Genomic DNA, 10,008 nt, shown 5'->3' with positions numbered 1-10,008 from the left:
TCTGAGTTGTCTGCGGCTAATTCTTAACGGTTCCTGCGCATTGACTGCGACCAGAGTTCGCACGATCTGTGCGCTGGCACCGTTTAGAAGGCTAAGTGCGGTCAGCCACTGAGGGCTCTTGTGACACAGCGTAATATGATCCTCCTGCACTCTGCACTAAACAGCTGCACTTATCTTTGGGGAATGCTTTCTTTCACTGTGCGACGTTTGCATGCAAAGTACACAGATGAACATGTAGGTGAAATATATGTAAATCATATGATTGCAGCATGTGGGTATTGTGTGCAAACATTTCTGCTCTCTGCTCGTCCCTCCTCCCTTCTCTGTCCACTCCCTGCCCTCTGTCCATCTTCTCCCCTTCTCTGTGTGTCCACCCCCCTCCCCTTCTCCTGTCCTGCTAGTCATTTCACCCCCCAATGCTTCCGAAGTAAAATGATCCGAGATTCGGATCAAAGATCCGGATCTTTTCAATGATCCGATTCGAATCATCCGGATCATTGAAAAGATCCGAACTTCCCATCTCTACTGCAGATTCAGAAAGCCTGCGGGAGGAGGGAGGTGAGTCACATGACTGTGTGATGGAGGCTGTCAGAGCAATACAGCCTCCCACAAAGTGTCCTCAGTGCAAGGAGGCTGTGGTCTCCTTGCCATAATAGACAATGCATACAAAATGGGGCTACAAAAACATGGCTGCCGCTGCTGATAGTGGCAGACTAGGCAGATTGCTCTCTAGTGACAGCAGTTACACTGAGCACTGCAGTCCTATCATGTCGGAGAAGTCTGCCTGGGGAAAAAGGCTAGAAGGACCTGGGGGGCGCCACTGCTGTAGGGCTGGCATCAGAAATAGCACTATCGTTGGTAAGTGCTAGCCAGCTGCCCGTATTGCGCTGATTATCTGTCGCCCTAGGCCATGCCCACAATAAACCTAGGCCACGCCCACAGCATTGCAACTATTTTTTTGATATCCAGCCCTGACTGCTAGAGATGCGAAGTTCGGATCTTTTCAATGATCCGGATGATTTGAATCGGATCATTGAAAAGATCCGGATCTTTGATCCGAATCTCGGATCATTTTACAAGGGAAGCATTAGTGGGTGAAATGAATAGCAGGACAGGAGAAGAGGAGGGGGGTGGACACACAGAGAAGGGGAGAAGATGGACAGAGGGCAGGGAGTGGGCAGAGAAGGGAGGAGGGACGAGCAGAGAGCAGAAATGTTTGTTTGCACACAATACCCACATGCTGCAATCATTATGCTTTCAAAATTTGGCTAAAAGAGTGCGCTACCCCTTTAAGAAAACATGAAAATAAGTCCCAAAGTCATTCCTACTGTAAAAAGTCCTTGAAAATAGATCAATCGGGATCCAAATGTCCAGGTATTCCAAAGGCTTGATCAATCAGTGTAGGGCTCCGCACATGCAAAAAAAGAGAACATAAAAAAACCCTAGTGCGATCTGTTTATAAAATTATTGTACAGGGACCATCACCCTATGGGACCCAATCCGTGCAATTTCTACCGTGGGGTCACCTCTATCACCACAGGTGGTAGCCAACAAATGGCACGCTCACCTTATTTAGAGGCTGCCCAGCCCCACAGACAGCAACCACGTTTATGTAATTATCCGGCTTCTTTCCACTGGTGCAGATACGTTCAATCTCGGACAAAACAACAAGAGATCATAGTACAATCAAGCTTTCAAACCAAGAGGTCTCACTTCCATCCACCTCTATCTCACTGCTGCTCACCCTTTGCTGTCGCTGCCCACACTCACAGACAGCTGTCCAAACTTGGTTGGTGTGCAGTCTCAGTCACAGACTGTGCAGACAATGTCCACCATCCAGCAAAATTCTGATATGGATCTAGGGCTGAGAAGCTTCTAATAGTGTAAAACCATTGATTTATTCAATAAAATCCAGAGATTATACTCACAAACATCAAGTAAAAAAGCGCATATAGTGTTAAAAGGATCAGGGGACGTCTCCTCCTTTCCTGGCTCCGCCCTACGCGTTACGTCATACAACTCATCAGGGGCTATTGGTTAGGAAGCGACCCAGCAGACTCTTATACTCACATAATTGATTTGCATAATCCTCATATTGCACATAATCACTATACATTGTTTCATTCCTAAACTCATACAGCTATATCCTAATACCTAACTAACAGTACCGCCATAACCTACTATTAAGTCCATATTACAAACTATTACATTCATGCCCAGACATTACCATGCCATTAGCGTGCCAGGGACTACATTTCCCATGATACTCCCATCTTGAGTTCTTCCTATGCACTACTATGTGCACACCCCGAACTTCGTTACCCCAAATCCTCCAGGACTCCATTACCCAGTGATCTCATTGTCCCGTAGTCACGCGAGACCACAAGTACCCTACAGGACTTCATTCCCCAACATCCTCCACTCTCTCGTGCTCACGCGAGACTACACGCGCCCCGTAGAGATACAGGCGTAGATTTCCCCTTATCCTCCGCGTGACCTCACGCTAATGTTTCATCCACAGCCACCACCCTGTCACCTCCCATATCTATTGTATCCTACGCACCCCCCACCTATCTGATGCATTCCATACCCTCCCACCCGTCACCTCCCTCCTATCGGAACACCTCCCCTGGACCAGATAAGTCCCATAGCCTCGGGACACCAATCGACTCTGAAGGCATGTTCAAAATATAGTATACCACATAGCATTAGACTATGCACCCCACCCATATTATGACCCCCCAAAATATCACATAGTTATGTACCAAAATCACCTATCATCACAGGTTAATGTCAATACTATAAATCACCTTTTAACTGATATTTATTCCACCTACTTTGTTCTTTAATACACATCCCATCACCACCCTTCATACTCCTCGTACCTATGTTATCACAAAACATCCCACATGAATATCTCATCATGATTAGCCTTATATACAGTCACCCAGCAATACTGTGTCACTTAAATTGCTGCTCCTTATTGTGTTATGTCTATATACATTGCACCACCAATAATTTATTTTCCGTGAACTCCATTGTCACAGATAGCCCAACTATGGATTCCCTTTCACGTGATCTCTCCCACTAGTTATATATCTATATAATCTATCCCACTAGTTATATATCTATATAAGTACTGTGTTAGTGACAAATGGTATGAATAAACCGTGCTCGGTGTACATTTTGAGGGACACAGCGTTTCCAAACATTTTAAGCTGTGCCATGGAAAGGATCCTAGTCATATGAGTTTTTGCACAATAGAAAAATTGTCTGCTAATTGGAGAGGTTGTCATAAGACGAGAGAAATCTCTAAATTGGAAACGAAATGGATATTCGAGATGAAAACAATGACACCTAGTGGTCTAAATGTTGAACTGGACCTGAATTGCTTCATTTCAGTAGAGATGGGAAGTTCGGATCTTTTCAATGATCCGGATGATTCGAATCGGATCATTGAAGAGATCCGGATCTTTGATCCGAATCTCGGATCATTTTACTACCGAAGCATTTGGGGGTGAAATGAATAGCAGGACAGGTCTTTCCCTGCTATGGACAGGAGAAGGGGAGGAGGGTGTACACACAGAGAAGGGGAGAAGATGGACAGAGGGCAGGGAGTGGACAGAGAAGGGAGGAGGGACGAGCAGAGAGCAGAAATGTTTGCACACAATACCCACATGCTGCAATCATATGCTTTACATGTATTTCACCTATATGCTCATCTGTATACTTTGAAAGCAAACGTCGCAGTGAAAGAAAGCAGGGGCGTATCTTGGTAATATAGAGCCTATGGCAAACTCTGAAATTGCGCCTCCCCCCTCTAAAAATAGTATCCTTTCTCGCGTATATTTGTTATGATTGTTTGTGTTTTTGGGCTCAGGATATTGCTGAAGTTACTTTTTAAGAAATATCTCTTCTTATTCCCTTTCTACCCTCTTTTCTAACACTAACCCAAGTGGGCCCCTACATGTTCCCCAGTTAACATAATTAATCTGATCTGATAGGTATGAGTGATGGGAGGCACGGCAGTGCAGCACCGAAGCAGGCATGGTGCCCCATGGTGCTGTGGCGCCCATGGCACAAGCCATGCCTGCACCCCTGCCTGCACCCCTCTAGATACGCCTCTGAAAGAAAGCTTTCCAAAGCATTCCCAGAAGATAAGTGCAGCTGTTTAGTGCCTGAGTACAGGAGGATCATATTGCCTTTCAATCACAGTGCCTGCTAAGTTACTGAGCTATGCTGAGCTGATCCAAAAGCTTCCAATGCGATCACTGTGCAGCACTACGGAACAGACAGCCTATAATAAGCAGCACATTATAGCCAGTATGTGTGCTCTACACATATCTGGCAGTGGCACCCATGTCCCCGCTCTCTCATCTATCTTTGGCTGCAAGGCTGGCTCCCCTCCAACTCAACGATCCATCCCTGCTCTGCTTCCAGGACCCCACTGCCCGCTGAGAAGGGGCGTGTCACTCCTTGCCCCGCCCCTTTTTCGATCCGAATCACTCATTTTGATGATTCGGATGATTCGACTCACAAAATAGATTCGGATCAAAGATCCGAATCGTTCATGATCCGGACAAAACTACATTTCAGACGATTAAGAAAATAGGTTGACAGTATGGGACAAGTGGCAGTAAGATGCCTAAAATTGTTCGGGGGTGAGACCTGGTCTGCATGAAATTATATATATTTTTTGTAAGAGCACTGCTATAAAGCACACACTACTACCTAATACTGCTTTCCTAATGCCTCCATGGCAGCACCTATGGGTAGTGGCCCCGCCCCCAGCCCCCTATAGGACAGGTATCTAGTATAAATTGAATGTAGCCTGACTCCACCCTGTCTATGTTTTTCGTCCTTGCCCTCGACAGAGTATCTGGTCTGCGTGCACCCTTACCTCCTTAGACGCCAGGTTCAGCCTCTCCTGGTGGAGCCTTGACTCTAATAGAGTCTCTAAGGGCTGCCCCGTTCTGCTGGTCTTGGGGGCATGGTGGCTTCACGAATTGCGGGCTGTCAGGTGGAGAGATAAACTCTCTCCTTATAGGTGGGCCACGTTATTCAGGCTGGCTAATAGCCGGCGGGGCAAAGGATCCATGTCAGCCGTTTTTTTTCCCCTGCTCTCCGCTTCAGAAGCAGGGATATGCCGGCCCGAGTGTCAGTGACGTCACTTCCGGTTGCGCTCCGCGAAACCGGAAGTAGGAAGTAGACTCTACTCCGGAGCGTCTCTATGCGCTCCAGGACTCGGGGCAAACACAGGGGGGCGGGGAGGCTTAATGGAAGGGCCTGATAGGCCTATTTAAGCAGGCAAAATGGCGGGGAGCGGCGTCTTTCGCCGAAATTCAGCGTGGACTCTGCGGTGACCGCTCCCTGCCTCTTGCAATCACAATCCTAGTGTGGTTTTCCCTGGAAGGTAGGTTTGGCAATTTTACCACCTCACCTTTCTATCTGCCCTCATGGACGCAGCCATACTCAGTGCTGGTTTTTATCTTTTTTCCCAGCATGTCCCAGGCTGATATGGATCCCGGCTTGCCCGACACAGACCAGCCACAGGATGTCAGGTAAGGGTGCCCTAGGTGAGTTTTTTTTCTTTCCCTTTTAGCAAAAAGAGTGCGAAGACTAAAACGACATGTTTTATTCATGTCTCCTGACAGCCCGGCTACAGTCTCATCGGAGCAACCATCCGGTTCACACTCTTCGCAACGGTCAAGTTCCGGTAAAAGAAAGAAGAGCTCCAAAAGTGACTCGCCGAAAAAACATCACCACAAGCGACCCCCAAAGAACTCTTGGGCGTGTGGAGAAACTACATTACCTGGAAAATTAGTATGTAGTGAATGCTTCAACCAGATGCCACGTGAAGAACAACGACCTGTCGAGGTCTCACACCTAATAAAACAGGCAGTACAGGAATCGATGGAAGAATACATTGCAGCACTACCACAGTCAGCTCCGGCTACAGAACCTGTACCGTCTACTTCACGCCACGACTCGGACTCCCAGATGGAGGAAACAGAAGTGGGATTCAATTTCTCTATGGTAGAGCCGTACGTGAATGCGGTCAGACAGGCCATCGAATGGGAGGAAGATTCTGAGGAGGAATCAACGAAAGAAAGAAAACAAAAGAGAACATATTATAAACATCTTAAAAAAACCTGCACTACTTTCCCGTTCATGGAAGAGATCCAGGAAGTCATCCAGGAGGAATGGGAAAAGGCGGACAAAAAGATTCCTCTGAATAACAAGCTGTCAAAATTATACCCTTTACCAGCAAAGAAATCAGGCACTCTAGATAATGCCCCAGTGGTGGACGCATCGGTCATAAGACTGGCGAAACATGTAACACTACCTTTGGAGGACGCTATATCCTTCCGAGATCCCATCGATAGAAAGATGGACATGGATTTGAAGAAATCATACACTGTATCTGGCGGAGCAATGAAACCAGCAGTTACTCTAACATCAGTCGCAAAGGCCATACGGGCCTGGACAGATAATTTGGAGTCGGCAATAGCTGATGGCACAGATAGGGAGACTTTGATCAGCGCTTTACAGGAGTTTAAGCTATCAGCAGACTTCATAGGAGAAGCCGCGGTGGATATTATCCGCTCTATATCCAGGGCAATGTTTTATTCAGTTACCACCAGGAGGGTTCTATGGCTAAGAGCGTGGTCAGCGGATACGAATTCAAAACAGAACTGGTGTAAGATTCCTTTTGATGGGAAAAATCTTTTCGGAGAACTTATGGACAAGGCCATCACCAGAGTCACGGGTGGAAAATCTGGACTTATACCGCATGATCGCAAAACAAGAAGACCTCCGCCACCTCAGCAAAGCAGAAATCAGCAGTCGTGATTTAGAAATTCCAGGTCTTACCGTCCAGGGAAAGACTATAAGAAAACATGGCAAGGAGGCCAGGCAACGCTAACCAGACTCAACAAACAGAAGGCTTCCAACCCTACTAACAGTGCACCTAAGGGTTTTTGATGGGCCGCCCGCTCAGGTGTGTCCTGTGGGCGGAAGGTTGCAATCCTTCAGACACATCTGGGCGGAGGACTGTCGAAATCACTGGGTGATAAGGACAATTTGCTACGGTCACAGATGGGCGTTCAGACAGGAACCACCGGATTCCCACTTTACACCAACAAGGATCCCAGGCTCTACACACAAGAGGAAGATTCTAGAAGAGTATATTCAGGACTTAATAGCCAAAAGAGCAATTTGCCCTGTTCCAGTCCAGGAAAGAGGGAGCGGAATCTACTCTCCCTTGTTTTTTGTAACAAAGAAGACGGGAGACCTAAGACCCGTGCTAGACCTCAGATCCCTCAACAGTCTAATAGAATTACCCAGATTCAAGATGGAGTCCCTCCAGTCCATTGTATCGGCAGCCAGAGTGGCAGATTGGATGCTATCAGTGGATTTGGAGGACGCCTACTTACACGTCCCAATTCACAAGGATTTCCAACGCTACTTACGTTTCGCCATAGGGGACTTACACCTCCAATTCACCTGCCTCCCCTTTGGGATAAATACAGCACCCAGAACCTTTACCAAGATACTGGTTCAGATAGTAGCTCTTCTGAGACTGAAGGGGTTGAGGATATACCACTACCTCGACGACATCATACTGCTAGCACAGAGTCGGGAGAAAATCCTAGAACAGAGGGAGCTGCTGCTGAACGAACTTCAACGCTTTGGATGGCTAATAAGCTGGAGGAAAAGCCAACTATTCCCCACACAAGATATGATTTTCCTGGGTGCACGCTTTATAACCACTCAGAATGCAGTGAAATTACCGGAGGAGAAAAGAAACAACATCTTAGGAAAGATAAGAATCACGATAGAGGCACCCAAACTTCAAGCCCGACAGTGTCTGAGTCTTTTAGGGACATTGACATCCACCATCCCCATGATCAAATGGGCTCAATGGCATACCAGAGTCTTCCAATGGGGTTTCCTGACACAGTGGGGGAAGAAGAAGAGTATGTATCAATGGATCTACTTAGATATAACGATGAGGAACAGTTTATGTTGGTGGTTGAACCCAGACAACCTGAACAGACATCAGCAAATCCAATCACAGAAGGAGATAGTGATCACAACCGACGCGAGTATGAAGGGCTGGGGAGCCCACTTGGAAAATCAGTTTGCTCAGGGACTATGGTCACGAACGGAAACTACAGAACCAGCGAATATACTCGAACTAAGGGCAATCCTATATGCCCTAGAATATTTTCAGAATCTGATAGTCAACAAGCCAGTTCTAGTCAGGAGCGACAACACAACAGCAGTAACATACATCAACAAGCAGGGAGGAACAAGGAGCTTACGATTACTCCAACAGACTGCACCGATTATGCATTTCGCGGAGACACATCTACTCAGCTTAAGAGCAGTTTACATCCCGGGCCAGTCGAATGTGAGAGCGGACTATCTCAGCAGACATCAGGTAGACAACAAGGAGTGGTCGTTGCACCCGGACATATTCCAGAGGATTTGCAAGAAATGGGGATCCCCAGACCTGGATTTGATGGCGACAAAGGACAACACAAAGTGTGCCTGTTTCATCTCCAGAGCTTATTGTCCCCAAGCAGAGGGAGTAGATGTTCTCACGGCGGACTGGAAATGCAAACTGGGTTACATGTTCCCGCCGACACCAATGATAAACAGGGTACTGAGAAGGTTGGCACAGGAGAACACAACAGTCATAGCCATACTACCATTCTGGAACCACCGACCATGGTTTCCACTACTATGGGAACTGAAGATAGCTGCTCTGTGGAAACTTCCGGTCACTCCTCAACTTCTATCGCAGGGCCCAGTCTATCATCCAGACATTCAGAGACTACATTTGATGGCCTGGCTTTTGAAGGGGAGAGGCTAAAGCAGGTCGGTTGTTCAGAAGAGGTTATTAATACAATCCTTAGAGCCCGTAAACCATCCACAAACAAGACATATCATCGTATATGGAAAAGATTCATTCAATATGCGACTGAAAAGGGGTTCAACTCTTCGAAGCCAGAAGCTTGTAACATCTTAGCGTTTCTGCAAACAGGTTTGGAGAAGGACTTGAGCTACTCAGCACTGAAAGTCCAGGTTACAGCCCTATCTGCTCTGACTAATGTCAGATGGGCGCTTAACCCCCTAGTAATACAATTCCTTAGGGGCGTTATTAAAATCAAACCTCCAAACAGGACGCTGTTCCCAAAGTGGGACTTACCTGTAGTCCTAGAGGCACTAAGAAAAACCCCATTTGAACCCCTGGATAATTGCGATCTATGGAACGCAACTATTAAAACTGTTTTCCTTACGGCGGTATCCTCCGCCAGAAGAGTTTCTGAACTCCAAGCTATGGGCATAAAAGAACCTTACCTAAGCTTTTTCCCGGATAGGGTGGTCATCAGACCCATGCCACACTTTGTACCCAAGGTGGCGACAACATACCATTTCAACAAGGATTGGACTCTTCCCACCTTTCAGGTAGAAGGTACTCACCTACCGGACACACTGGATGTAGGGCGGATGCTCAAAAAATACTTAGAATTAACGGCAGAAATTAGAAAGACAGAAAGATTCTTCATCATTCCAACAGGTTATAGGAAGGGGGAGCCAGCTACCTCTAGAACAATTTCTTCATGGATAGTGAAAGCTATTCAAACTACTTATAACCTCTCCAATCTCGAACCTCCCACTAATCTGAGAGCACATTCTACAAGATCAGTAGCAACGTCCTGGGCAGCATATGCTGGAATTCCAGCAGATCAAATATGCCAGGCAGCAAACTGGAAAACTATAAATACTTTTATGCAACACTACAGGGTTGATCCCGCAGTGAATTCAACTGTGAACTTTGGGAGGACAGTATTGTCTGTTTAAAGATCTTTAATTGTATTGTGAGATAATAAATCTTCTTTTCTTTGATGCACTTGCAGACCGTCTCCCGCCCAATTTTGTTCTTATTACTTGTGACTAGTTAGATCCCATAGGTGCTGCCATGGAGGCATTAGGAAA

The sequence above is a fragment of the Hyperolius riggenbachi genome, chromosome 10, assembly GCF_040937935.1.
Source record: "Hyperolius riggenbachi isolate aHypRig1 chromosome 10, aHypRig1.pri, whole genome shotgun sequence".
In the NCBI taxonomy this organism is placed as follows: domain Eukaryota; kingdom Metazoa; phylum Chordata; class Amphibia; order Anura; family Hyperoliidae; genus Hyperolius; species Hyperolius riggenbachi.
This window is presented reverse-complemented; position numbering follows the sequence as displayed.